This window comes from Orcinus orca, chromosome 17, assembly GCF_937001465.1.
Source record: "Orcinus orca chromosome 17, mOrcOrc1.1, whole genome shotgun sequence".
In the NCBI taxonomy this organism is placed as follows: Eukaryota; Metazoa; Chordata; class Mammalia; order Artiodactyla; family Delphinidae; genus Orcinus; species Orcinus orca.
In genome coordinates this window covers 76,895,905-76,910,474 of record NC_064575.1, presented here as the reverse complement: position 1 = coordinate 76,910,474, position 14,570 = coordinate 76,895,905, and the positions used below count along the sequence as shown (strand labels likewise).

The following is a 14,570-nucleotide window of genomic DNA, read 5'->3' as shown; positions in this document are numbered from 1 at the left end:
AAATCTTTTTTTTTTAATTGAAGTATAGTTGATATACAATGTTGTGTTAGTTTCAGGTGTACAACACAGTGATTCAGTTATATGTGTGTATTGTTTTTTAGATTCTTTTCTGGTGTAGGTTATTACAAGATAGTGAATATACTTCCTTGTGCTATAAGTAGGTCCTTGTTGTTTATACATTTTATCTATTGTAGTGTTTATCTGTTAATCCCAAGCTCCTAATTTATCCCCCTACACCGCCTTCCCTTTTTGTAACTGTAAGTTCAGACAAAATCTTTGTTATTTTTATTTATTTATTTTTTTAAGATTTATTTTTATTTATTTAGTTTGGCTGCCCTGGTCTTAATTGCGGCACGCAGGATCTTCATTGCAACATGCAGGATCTTTTTTTTTTTTTTTTTTTTTTAGTTACGGCACGCAGAGTCTTAGTTGTGTCATGCGGACTCTTAGTTGAGGCATGCATGCGGGATCTAGTTCCCCGACCAGGGATCGAACCTGGGCCCCCTGCATTGGGAGTGTGGAGTCTTACCCACTGGACCACCAGGGAAGTCCCACAAAATCTTTTTTAAATGGCATCGATAAATTAGTGTCCAATGACACAATTAGGGATTCTGTTTCTTTACAGATAGTTTCCCTCTGCCTCCGATGGGGTACCATATAAGGTGGTGGAATAGCAGATTAACCTCTATTTGGGTTTCTGGGTCGCAGGGTGGTGAGGCCCAGGAATGGAAAGGCCCACCCAGCCCTTCCCCTCCCTTCCCTCCCTGCGGCACCATCTCTGATTTTATATCATCTCAGCCCCACCTTCAGTGACCCCCTCCTGTGCCTGTGCATCTTGACAAGGTGGCCCACCTGCAGTGGGGGTGGGCAGGTGGTCCAGGCAGCGGGCGCCCTGGCACACTGACGGGTCCTGCTGGAGTGGGGTCTGTTGTGCCAGGTGGGCAGAGGGAGGCCTTTTCTCGTGGAGGGTGTGACTGTCAGAGCTGAAAATGCCAAGTGGCTCCCGACCCACACAAGGGGCTGAGAGAGCTGTTTGTGGAAAAGGGCAGCACATCCTCGCGTGCCCTCCTAGACTTTTCTGCAGCCACCTCTACTTTGAACGGGGCAGTGGGCTTTGGCCTGTGGACTGCTTACAACAGCAGTAAACTCCGTGGACCAGCCCATCCCTCTTGGGAAAAACTTGGCCTCTAAACAGGGCTTGGGAAGGAGAAGTGAAGACGTACAGAAAGTCTTTCTTTTCCTCTTTTTACGTTAAAGTCTTGGCAAGAAAACATGTTCTTTATTTCTGTCGCCTGTATCAGCAGCAGATTCCCGAATTGAACTCCTAGGCATCATCCTGGCTTTGTCATACTTCAGCGTTTCCGGCTGCAGACAATTTTGCTTCTCTAGTTGACGGGGACTCTAATAACTCCAGGTGGTGAATGGGCGGCGGGGAGTACAGTTCTGTAGAAATACAGCTCTAAAGCAATACAAACACAGAGGGAAAAAATGGGAAGCTTGTCAAGAAGGAAGTGCTGTATTACAACATGTTACCTTTATTGACATTGAAGAAACCTCCCCTTTAGCTTAACACTAGGAGACTTGTTAAATACTTTGTGGTATAGCTACATGGTCCAGTGCATACGTATTATAGAGCCTTTAACAACAAGGTGCTGAAGTACCTTTGTTAAGGAAAGGTGACTAAGATAAATCTTGAGATGAACACAGCAGATGATAATTCAGAATATGAACCATTTTTATAAAAATATATGCATTATCTTTATATGGGTATAGACACAGAAAAAAACATTTGGAAGTGTATCCACATGGTATGGGAGGTTGGATCATGGGTGTTTATATTTTCTTCCTTTTGCTCATCTGTATTTTCCAATTTTTTTCTGCAATCAACATGTATTATTCATATAATCAGAGTGAAAGAAAGGTAGAGGGGGCCAGGAACCTCTCTTTTTACCCAAACTTTTACCCAAACAAATCATTCCATGTATTTATTGAGGGTCTCTTAGGAGCTGGGTGGGCACAGTGACAGGTGTCGGAGTGGGCAGGGTAGCCCTGGCCTCTGTCTTCACTGAGCCGACATTGTGTTGAGAGTCTTTTCTTACTTAAAGTGTTTTTTTTTTTTTTTTTTTTTTGCGGTACGTGGGCCTCTCACTGTTGTGGCCTCTCCTGTTGCGGAGCACAGGCTCCGGACGCGCAGGCTCAGCGGCCATGGCTCACGGGCCCAGCCGCTCCGTGGCATGTGGGATCCTCCCGGAACGGGGCACGAACCCGTGTCCCCCGCATCGGCAGGCGTACTCTCAACCACTGCGCCACCAGGGAAGTCCACTTAAAATGTTTTTTAAGCTCAAAAATAAAAACAATAATTACAGGTTGTGATAAGTGCTATCAAGGAAGAAGAAGCCAGTGACGTATGAGGGGATGATGGAAGGGAAGACTTTATGATGGATGATGGCTGGTGGACTTTAGGAAAGATGATGGGACCACTTTGAGGAAGCGACCCTTGAACCTGGAGGCTGACAGACAGCCACGTGAAGATGCTGGCAAGCGTATTGGAGGAGCAGGCAAGGACCAGCAGATGCAAGGCAGTGAGGGTCTGCTGCTTTCCTGCAGGTCACTCAGAGGGCTGGTGAAACTTGAACTGGAGCTGCCCACTTGTGAGAAATGTGTTACACTTGGAAATGTGAGGAGCCTCACAGATACAGCCTGTAATTGGGGGAGTCCGGTCATGTAGACAACTTTATGGCCCCGGAGAGACTGGTGACTGCTTTGCTAAATAACCGGAACGTATTGGGTTTGAGCTGTTGGCTTTGTTCTTTGGTTCTTTTCGAAGGGCAGCTCTGATGCCATCTCTCATGCTGAACAGGCTTCGACTGCTGCTCAGGGATTCGCAGGCCTCCTTCCTCGTGCTCTTCTGCGTTCATTAAATGCACCCACCGTGTGGATGCGCATCTGTAAGGCCTGCCCCTGGAGTCTTAGTTCTCAGCCTGTGCTGTGTTGGAAGTATTTGGGAAGGCACCTCTTTGTTCAGGGATTCAGTATTCATTCACTCCTTGAAGAGGAGGAGACAAGCAGTCGGGAGAAGTTCCTGAATGTTAGATTGAGGACAAAGACTGGACACAGAGGCAGCGGAAGCTATAATCTAGGCGCTTAAACATACTGAATGGTGTATGTGAGTTAACGATGACAGCAGCTGTTCACAGGGTCCTAAGAGCAATTGGGCCGTGCCAATCAGGAACCATAACGATGTTCAGATCCTTTGACCCAGTGATTACAATCCACGGAACTTATGCTGAAGTCATCATTTTTTTAAATGGGGAGAAACCAAGAAAACAGTGAGGTCTATAATAGCAGTCATAGTCAGTAATGACATAGTGCTTTGGGGTTTTGAACGTATTTTCCTATATAGTATTTATGAGAGCATCACAACATTCCTGTGGATAGGTTTTTATTCCCATTTCACAGATGGGAGATGGAAGGTTAGAGAGATGAAGTGAGTGCCCTGCTTCACTCTGGCAGATTCAGGCTCTGAACTCCAGCATGTGCACTGTCACCTGGTGGGTGTGCTCAGAAACTAAGGAAAATGTTGGAGTCAAGGAGGCATAGGGGAAGGATCCAAGACTGAAAATAATCACTGAACTTAATGTATGCTTCGTTCTGTCCCAAATACTGTACAAATTTTACCTAAACTAATCCTTACAACAAACTTGTGGGGAAACTGGGGCTCTGAGAGGTTCACTTGTGAAGGGTTTTGAATAGACTTCAAAACCTGGCGGGGCTAAATCCACAGCTAAATAAAGCTGCCTTCAGCTCTGCTTTATTGCCCTCTGCTTCACAAGAATGCATTGCTCCAAGAGGGAATAAATGAATGAAGGAATGAATGGATTAGGTGGGTTAGGACTTGAGAACCAGCTTCCATAGGGAAGTAGACATCAGGATTCCCACGGTTGATAGGTTCTTTTCAACAGCTTCGCGATTTCTGCTTGCAGTACAGTTGCCCAGCCTCTCCCACGAGAGTTGCAGCTTTGCTGGCCCTTGAGGCTATGCTTCTCCAATACCCTTCACCTAAAGGCTCTCTTTCTACGCTCAACTCATCCTTTGCAAAATGCCTGGAGCCAAATGAGTCTAGGGTGAACCAGGCATGCAGGGTGTGGACCTTTAGCAAGTGAAGGAAACAGAGCTATTTCAACATGATGAAATATTCTGCAGCCATTAAAATGATAAATGTGACTGGAGAAATAGGAAAAAGTATTTGGGAAATAGTTGCAGACATCTGAAGATACCAACTGAAGCAATGTGCGTTTACAGGGATAAAGGTTGAGAGAGAACAGGAATGAAAGCTGTGTAAAGGTTTTGGGATTGGATGGTGTCACCATTCAATTAGTCTACTAAGCTAGGAACCTCAGGGTCATGCTCCACAGCCCCTGCTTTTTTTCCCCTAGATTCAGCTAGTCACAAACTCTCGTAGATTCTACATCCGTAAATATCTTAATTCTGGTGCCCATTCTTCCTCTCCATTGCTAGTTTCCTAGAACGAGCTCTTATTATCTCTCGCCTGCACTTCACAACAGCTTCACTGGTCTTCTGGTCTCCATTCTCTCTCCCACTGTAGTCCATATTGGACACTGTGGTCAGAGTGATCTTGATATAAAACACATGTGATTATGTCTCTCCTTTGCTTAGAAGCTTCTATTTACCAGTGGTTGCCTTCAGGAGGTAAGTTCATACTCCTTAGCTTGGCATATGAGGAGGTCCTTTACAGTCTTACACCCCAGCATGTGTGAACTCTCCTTCCTATGCCTCTGTGCCCATGTGCCTTTGCCTTTTCTTCGTGGCCCTTGCCTCATCTCTTCAAGACCAAGCTCATCTTTTTTTTTTTTTTTTTCCGGTATGCGGGCCTCTCACTGCTGTGGCCTCTCCCGTTGCGGAGCACAGGCTCCGGACACGCAGGCTCAGCGGCCATGGCTCACAGGCCCAGCCGCTCCGCGGCATGTGGGATCTTCCTGGGCCAGGGCATGAACCTGTGTCCCCTGCATTGGCAGGCGGAGTCTCAACCACTGCACCACCAGGGAAGCCCCAAGCTCATCTTCTCTGAAGCCTTCACAGCCATGTCAGGGAGGGTTAGTTCCTCCACCCTCCTAAATTACAACGAATCATGCCATGTCATAACTGTGAGCTTATAGCCCTTCCTTTTACGAAAGTTTGAGCCCCTCCAGGGCAGGGACCACATGGCTTACTGTCCTCCACCCTAAACTCTCAGCATGGTGCCTGGGACATAGTAGAGGGGCAAAAACATGTGTTGACTGAATGACTCAATGACTGATTTTGTAAAGTAAAAGAGGAAATGCGAGTCGAGGGCTGATAGCATAGTGCTTGACACATACTAAGGACTCAAAAAAATGCTAGCAAGCCACCATGATTAAATTATTGGAGCTTAGTGCTTTTATGTAAACATCTTTTTTTTGCATTCTTCCGCTTGTTTTTTCAACCTAAAACTTTGACCTCAGCTGAAATGTGATTCCATTCATGCAGAATGATGAGGAGAGGATCGTGGAAGAATAAATTCAGCACTTAGGGTCTTGTTTTGTGTTCCTTTTTTCAGGACATCCCCCATGGGGTAGTGATAGAGCTTCCTCATGAGTTCTTACACAGATCAGGAACAGGTCTAAGGCTGATAAGGACAAAGGTGCCTCTGAAAGGGGCACTGCATCTTCCTCACGGGACTCATTCTATTTTTTGGTTATCACTCATCAAATGGACTGTTTTCTTTGCTGGACGGTAAGCTCCCCCAGGCCAGCATCATGTCTATGTTGCTTTCCAGAAATAAAATTAGAACCAATGGATGACAGTTGTTGGGCATCAGATTTCTGATCAGTGTAAAAGAAGAGGCTCCTCACAATTAGAGGAGGCTGACCATTGTGATAATGAGCTCCCCATAAATGGAGATACCCCCCCAAAATGGAGATACCCGAGCTAAACTGGATGTTCAGGTGTTGAGGATATTACAGAAGAGATTTCTGCTCTCAGTGGGAGATTGGGTTACAGGTGTGTGATTACTCAGAGCTCATCTCTAAGGGACTGAGCAGGTGTAAGAACTAGATAGAGTTCAAATAGAGGCTGGTGGGTTGATATGGACCAGGGTTATTTAAGAGTGGGTGTCCGTGTGTCAAACAAATGGACCAGAGTTCTTGGATTGTGAAGACTGTTCTCTCAGCATTAGTGTTTGCAAAACCTCAGCTCCCTGTGTTTAATTGAAATTAATGAAGATTATAATGGATACAGTGTAGGACCCCTAAATCATCCATAAGTATGATAATTAGGGTAAAAGTATGAGGCCTTGGACTCTTGCCCTTAGAGTGTGCCTTGAAAAAGTCACCTACTCTCTCCATGACTCTCTTAACACATTTCTTTGTAATATGGCCAATATCACTTGGTCTCCGTGTAACTCAAGAGGAAGAGGAAGACAGAAGGCTAAATAAGGTTAAGGGCTGCCCTTCTATACTTGGGGCAAGGAGTGATTTCTTGGCTACATGTGCTGAGGCCCAGACAGTTACTGGGATCTTACGCATTTGACTAGAACAAGGGTTCATAATCAGGGTTTCACAGATAGGCTTCCTGGATCCAAAAATCTCCTGAAATTGTGTGCAAATTTGTGTGCACATTATGCATTTTCCAGGAGAGAAAAGTGCATACTTTTATGGGGTTTTCAGTAGGGCTCTTGACCCCAAAATGTTTAGAACCATTTACCTCCATAGTAACGACCTGCTCCGCAGTCACATTGAAAATATCCCTGGGAGAGGTAACGTTGTGATCGTTTACACGTTAGTGTTAATGAAAAAATCTGAGAGTTTCATAACAGTATTAGGATGAGCTAGCTAGATGGAATGTTCTGGTTTTGTAGGTAAAGAGGGAGCATTTATGCTCAGAGTGAAAAGGGAATTAGGGAAAAATGAAGAAGCTGCGCCCTCTGTCACATTCAACTTCTCTGTCCATCAGATATCTTTGCCCAGAGCAGACCCCAGAACAAAGTCTCGTTTGTCTGAAAGTGCTATGAGTAGCACCGTGCAAGTCTCACGTGGCGCCTGATTTCTGTTCTCAGACTGATTACTTAACACCTCCCAAGGGCGTCTCCAGGATACCTTCGCAGGCGATACCTTCGCACTCCCAGTACCTCTCGGCTCTGGGGAGCCTGCCAAGCGCATCTGCCTTGTCTGGGAGTGTGAGGCTCAGTACCTGGCAGAGAGGGAAAGGCGTGCCCAACAGCCCAGCCATTCCACGCATGGGGGGGTGATGGTATGTGACGACTTCGATGGGTTCAGCACAGAGCCCCGACCCGCGAGTCTCGAGTTCCAGTTTCTGCCATTTCTGAGTTCGCTGACCTGAGGTAGGTCGCCGTCACCTCTGAACCTCAGTTTTCCATCTATAAAACGAGACGTCTGCAAAACCCCGACCCACCCAGATGCTATCCCCGCGCGAAAGTGCTGCCCCTTTAAGGAGGGCGGGGGGAGCGGAGAAGGTGGCCGCGCCCCCTTCGTCTCCTAGCTGAGCCCTCCAGACCACCTGTCTTCGGCCTCGCCCCGCCCCCTTGGGGAGGGGCGGGGAAGGAAGGCTGAGGATTTACCTTACGGGGCGGGCGCGCGGCGCATGCGCACGGCCGGACAGGTCCGCGGCGCACTCACTTCCTGGCATTCCCCCCTCCCCCTCCTCGCCGTTACCCTGTACATCCGGGTCACTTGCCCTCCCAGCTCCGAACCGCCGCTGCCGCTGCCGCCGCCGCCTGGCTCGTCGCGGCTCCGCCACAGGGGCAGGTGCGGAGGGGCTCCCGGTCCGGCTGCCGCCGCTGCCCCGCTCCGGGCCCGGGGCTCCCCCTAGCGCCGCTGAGGAGCCGCCGTCGGGGCTCGAGGAGGGCGGAGGAGCGGGGCTGAGAGAGCCTGGAGGTTCGCGCGTAGGGTGAGTGATTTATTTTTACCATTTCCCCCTCTTCCCTCACAGTCCTCTCTTTCCTGCTCCGCGCGCGACCCCATTTTGGCGGAGAGGCGAGTGCGGTGGGACCGGCGCCGGTGCGGGGCTTTCTCATCCCTTGGCGCGGGGGCCCGCCCCGGCGCTGCGGCTGCCATCTCCGCGGACGCCCCCGGCCCCTTCCTCCGCGACCCGGGCCTCCGCGGCACTCATTCATTCGGATCTTCCTTTCTTCCGCCGCTTCCTTCCACTCGGACCTTCGCGCGCGTGCTCGCCGCCCCCTCCCGCCCCCGAACCCTGCCGCCGCCCGTGACCTTTGGCTCCCCGGGTTCTTCTCACCACCCCCCCCCCCGCCCCGCGTCGAGTTCGCCCCCTACCCGCAGCTCCCACCGCCCTTTACTCCTAGCGGCCGCCTTCTCTCCTTCCCTCTCTGCCGGTGCTGGTCCCTAGTCCACACCCCCTTGTCCCTCGGACTCCGCCATGCCTCGCCCGGACACCCGGCCCTCCCGGTCACCCGCCTGGAAGTTGGTGCCCCCATCCCTTCCACCTGTGCGGCCAGACCGTCCACCTTAGGTGCTGCGTTGACCTCTCACTTCGCAGCATTTAAAGTCCAGATTCTCAGTCCTAGGGTGTGGTCTTAGTGTGTTTCCAGAACACACATTTCTACTCTAATTACCCAAATCCATGACTGTCAAACTGTAGTGGAAGTGGCAGTTGGTGGGTGTGTGTGTGTGTGTGTGTGTGTGTGTGTGTGTGTTCCGCATGGCTATTCTGCGTCGTACCAAATATCTCCTTTCGCTCTCCCCCCCCACCCCCGGAGGACTATGTATCTATGATGGATTAATTTGCTCTGAATGTAAAATTTGGCGGAAGATTGTTACTTTTTCGATTCCTCCACGTTCCTTCCCGCGCAGTCCCGTGACTGATTTGCAACATTACCTGTTAATACTGTTTGTTGGTGAGACTTTTTCTCGGCTCATCTGTCAACATTAGTTACTGAGTGGCTCCCGGTGTGCCGAATGCTGATGAAATGCCTGAATTCGTGCAGTACCACGAAACGCCATTCTGGATAAGACAGATTTGGGGCATTTGTTTACACTTTTTCCCCCCCTCCTGTGAATTTATTGAGCTTGCCATTTTTTTACTCTTTAATGTTTAATGTAGAGAATGAATATCCATTTATCAATTGTGTGTTCTTACAGTCTTGCCATTTGGAAGACTGGCATTCCAGAGGAGTGTTTTGTATAGCTGAAGGAATTTCAGTCACTTGGGTGTTCAGGGACTTATTGCAAATCATTTTAGACTAATATATCTCAAGAAAAATACACTGATCCTTTTAATTCTTTAATTATACTTAATAGAAACAGAAGCTTTGTCTGAAACAGCTTGATAATTGGGGCTTATTTGATAGCCTGCTTGTAAAGTGTTGCAGTTAACTAAAACTGCCTGATTCAGCATTCACAAAATGAAATGACAGCACTTTTTTTTTTTATGTGACATTCATAGTCCATAATAATGAACTCCAAGGAAGGTACTTAGTCCTGAAGTACACTTACCTGCCTATCAGTGTGATACAATTGCTATCAATATTAATAGCTTTTCCTAACAGCCCTTTCTTCTGGGGAGCTAGGTACTAAAATGGTGGTTGGTTGGTTGTCCCCTTTTAGGTTTTGGATGACCGCTTTAAGCACTAAGATTACTTAATTCAGAGTCAAGATTGCATTTTTTTGGCAGAGCAATATTGCTAGATAATATATTTTTAAAATTCCTTAAAACTTTAACAGTTATGTAGCTTCTTGAGAGGAAACTCTTGTTTTGTAAAATGTAGGATATATAGTATGAACTCTAGATTATTTGATAGTTGCATCGAGGCTAGATTTTTCTCTCCTAAGAAAATGGTTCAGCAGAGGGAGGCATGATTAGTAAATTGGTCCTAGTCGCCTCAGCAAAAATGCATTTTCAGATGCTGAGTAAAACTAAGTGAATGTAGCTTATTTCTGATAGGTTACAGGTGACATTTAACATCAAATTTAAGATTTATTTCTCTGAACTTTCCCCCCAAAATGGGTAAAAAATTATGTTAGTTAGAGGTCACTCTTGAGATTACTTGACTCATTTGAAGTGGCCATTTACCTTTACTTAGTAAGTAATTGATTGAGCAGTAGAGAGGGATGCTTATTTCATTTAATCCTAGTCTCCATGGGGAAGATATTGTACTGTCACTTATATGAGGTTACTTAACTCATTAAGTATTGATGCACTCAACCGTTAGAGCCTACAATTTGCTCTTTCACTGCTCAAGGAAAACAAAATTATAAAATTTCAAAATATTTAATAATATTGTTAGTGGCTTGCCCACTCTTACTTTTGGTCTCTCCTTTTCTGTTACTACACCAGAGTTTAGCACAATGCCTGCCTAGTGCACAGTGGATATGCAATAAATGTTTTGACTAATTGAATGAATGGCAGGGTTGCAAAGAGTTTGACTCTTAACATTGTTTTGTAATTATGTGGCAAAAGTTCTGGAGAAAGATGTTGATTCCTCTCAGCTGCAGTTTTCTCAAGTAACTTGTACATTTTGAGAATTGTTATATTTGATTATTGTTATAATTATTTATTTATTTTTTTGCGGTACGCGGGCCTCTCACTGCTGTGGCCTCTCCCGTTGCGGAGCACAGGCTCTGGATGCGCAGGCTCAGCGGCCATGGCTCATGGGCCCAGCCGCTCCGCGGCACGTGGGGTCTTCCCGGACTGGGGCACGAACCCGTGTCCCCTGCATTGGCAGGCGGACTCTCAACCACTGCGCCACCAGGGAAGCCCTATTTGATTATTTTAAACTGCTTTGAAATCTTTGGGGAGAAAGTAAAGTAGACATTGGTTTGTGTTATGCTTTAGTTCACTGAATAGATTTGTTCACTTAGAATGGGTATTTGATATGTGTATCTTGTCAGCATTCATGAGCAGTGGTCAATTCAGATAATTTCTGTGCATTTAAAGTTTCTAAAAGTCAGCATAAAAATTCTTGAATGTGTGAGCTCATGTTATATTATGATCAGTTCACTAAATTAGGTTAATTTTTCAAGGAGCATTTTTTCATATAGTAGAAATGTAAGGAATAATCCAACGTGGCAATGGTTACTTAACATTTCAGTGGTGATGATGATAATGACATTATTAGTAACTAACACTTACCTAGTGTGTGCTACTTGCCAGGCAGTGTTGTAAGACATTTAATCTTTACAACACCCTAATGCTAATAGGTGTTAGTATTTCCATTTTACAGACTAGGAAACTAAGGTTAAGTAACAAAAGTGACGCAACTACTAAGTGGTAGATCTGGGTCTTGGCTCTTAATTGTTACGCTGTAATAGTGAACACCTCTGTGCCAAGTTCTCTGTACACATTAAGTTAGTTTTATGACAGCTGTGCAAGGTGTAGGTTAATTCCTAGTTAATTGTTAATTAACATTAGGAAAGTAAGGCGCAAACTGCTTAGGTAACTTGTCCAAGCACATGCCCAAGTAGGATGAGGAAGGCTGGCATTTAAACCCAGGCCTCTGTGACGTGTAGTCTTCCCTAAAATTCTGTTTCAAAGTATTAATTTGAGGTCCTGTATTTTATGTTATATGTTTAGAAGGCATACTTAAAACAACAAATCTCCAGACTTTTTCACCTGCCACACAGGATGGATAGTGTTCACTGTTCTTTACTCTCTGAGCATATACAGGATTATAATTTCCTGCTCACTGGGTGTAGCTTCACCCCTTTCACACTCATGCAAGTATATTGGAATGCAAATGAGTGACATTTGTAAAACTATTTAAACAAGGAAATCATTCTAAGAATTTTGATCCTTTAACTATACGCATTTCTTGTGACATGTGCCACTTCCTGATTGTGGTACCATGGGTGAAAATAGCTGTTTACAAAGACATTGGGTGATTTTGTTTAAAAAGAAGACCTAATGCAAAGATGTATTTTTGTAGCTATTTAATTTGAAAAGATGATGTTCTGTGGTACTATTCTGTGCAGCATTGTGAAGCTTTCAGTCCTGTACAGTTATTTTCTGCCATGCAAGTAATCTCTGCTTGATGTAGTCTAGTTGGTGCATTATGTCTGGTCTATATTAAATTTAAACTGATACACTTTTCACTGTGTCTACATATACTGTGCCTAAAATCCTCCTCCCAGTCATAAATTGGCGTGTTCTCAGATAATCCAAATTACACTGACTACTAAGGTCACACAATTTGAGAAAACGCTGTGAAAAAAAATTATGACGGCTTCCCTGGTGTTGCAGTGGTTGGGAGTCCGCCTGCCGATGCAGGGGACACGGGTTCGTGCCCCGGTCCAGGAAGATCCCACATGCCGCGGAGCGGCTGGGCCTGTGAGCCATGGCCACTGAGCCTGCGCGTCTGGAGCCTGTGCTCCGCAACGGGAGAGGCCGCAACAGTGAGAGGCCCGCGTACCGCAAAAAAAAAAAAAAAAAAGACATATTCCCAGATATTATTTTTTGGGGGATTATTTATGCCATTTCTCTGTTCTAAGTGAGGGTAGTGGAGAATTGAAGGCAGTAATTTAAATGAAAACGGAGATTGACTAATTCTTGAAGTGGACTTTTGTAGTTTGTTGACTTGTGCTCTTTTTGTTTTTTTTTGGCCTTGCCGCATGGCTTGCGGGATCTGAGTTGCCAACCCAGGATCGAATCTGGGCCCTTGGCAGTGAAAGCGCGGAGTCCTAACCACAGGACCACCTGGAAATTCTCAACTTGTCTTATTGATAGATTCTACTTTAAAATTTTAGTATGTATGGACAAAAACATTGCATTTAAGCCCTGATTTGCTCTTGTCTGATAGTATTGTCAGATCTATAAGATAGGAATAATACTGTCTCTGCTACGTGCCTCATAACACTCTTGTGAAATTTTTGTATTAATTTCAGTGCAACATAATAGGGAAGGATGTGATGCATTTCTAAGTCGAATGATCATTAAAATTCTTTTTTGGTTTTGATCGTTTGTTTTCTTTGACACCTGGCACAATACCTGGTGTATGATTGCCATTAATTACGCAAATAGTTATTGAGCACATAAGCAGGGTTATATAACAGTGAATAAAATGTTAGTGGTTCCTTTTTTTTCAGCAGAAGAAAAGATAGAGAAAAATAGACAGTATGAATTTCGCAGGTACCTAATCTTATTTTATGAGTCAGGATAAATGCCCATGTTGTAATGCCATCTAAATTAAGATCTGAAGAGTGGACCATTAGTCAGTTGGGCAGAAGGAAGAATGCATGCGCATTGGAAGAGGGAGAGGCCAGAACCTGGAGATAAGAGAAGTCCTGTACGTCTTTGAGACGGTTATTGGTTCTGTATGGCAGTAATACAGGTTATAAAAGAGGTGTGGGAAAGAGGTAGACAGAAAGTAAGCTGTAAGACTGGCTGTCTGAGTCATGTTAACAAGTTCAAGTCAGTTTGGACTGAAGGCCAGGGGAAACCATCATAGGACTTTAAAAGGGATGAGAGTGAAATACTCATTCGTCCTTTCAGAAGATTGTTCTGACAGCTGTTAAAGAATGGATTGAAGGTAAACTAAGATTGAATACAGGCGAGCAAGTTAAAAGGCTGTTGCTAAAGTCCAGGAAATAATTGATAGTGATCAGTACTCCTATTGACAATGGAGGGATGATGTTAAGTCTACAAGATGTGATGATTTACTGGATGTGGGCTCCATTGAACCCATAACTTTGTGTCCAGTGGTAGAATAGAGGATGAATTTCCCCCAGAGGGCTCACTACCACTTTTTCATATAAAGTTGAGATGTGGGGCTAAGGCAGTCCAGCTATGTTTGCAAATATGCATTTTCAGTGACTCTCCATATTGTTAGTCATTGAGTATGAGTTGATTCACCCCAAAGTAGGAATATCAGACTGGAATTTATGAGGCCTCCATGAGTTAGGCATTCAGTTTCCACGAGAGCCCAGTAGCAAGCTAATAGCTGCTTAACAAAAGGAGCGTGCCTGATAGCTGTGTCAGGGAGGCAAAAGAGTCCAAACCCCAGGGGCACCTACAGGTGGCACCTTTGTCAGAGGCTCCAATCAGTAAAATCGTGAGTCACAGAGACTTGTGACTAAAAATGGTTATGAGGGTTGTGGAGCCCCAAAGGTACTAGCATACTAGCACTTTTCTACATGCAGCCCTTCCTGATCGGGAGAATCCCCTCTGGGACATACAGGAAGGGGAAGTACAACCGTATACCACATAAGTTCCTACTATACATGAGGATGGATGTAGAAGCAACAACAAGAGGACGTTGAATTGGCCCAAAGAGCCCCAGCAATAAGTCACTTCATTTCCCTTCCCAACTGTAAATCCTGCCCAAACCGTATTAGCTGAATCTGATGTCCCTTCTTCTGTGGGACCAGATAGGAGGGTGTCTGTATCCAGGAGAGCCATAAAACTTTGAGTCTCTCTGTAAAGTTTTCTGGACAGCTTCTCAGGGGTATGTATGCCCTTCAGTCCTTCTTGGGGGTCAGGGAGACCTCAGCCCTATCCCTTATTATTTTTCTCTGTAAAGCAGAAGAGTTTGGGGATAGTAGTAGAGAGGGATAGAGAAGAGG

General features: G+C 45.5%; 1 protein-coding gene across 8 annotated transcripts in view; it reads left to right on the top strand.

Annotated features, from left to right (window-relative positions):
- Positions 1-14,570, top strand: part of CYRIB (CYFIP related Rac1 interactor B) — a 154,948-nt gene that overhangs the window by 58,954 nt on the left and 81,424 nt on the right. Inside the window, exon 1 of one of the 8 annotated variants that reach the window (XM_033419801.2) lies at positions 7,719-7,944. The exons of 5 other annotated variants lie outside the window; for them this stretch is intronic. The gene's annotated coding sequence lies outside the window, so the exon portion shown is untranslated. Of the gene's footprint in view, positions 1-7,718; positions 7,945-14,570 lie in introns of those variants that run through there. 2 more of the 8 variants (XM_004265319.4, XM_033419803.2) reach the window with 2 other exon arrangements.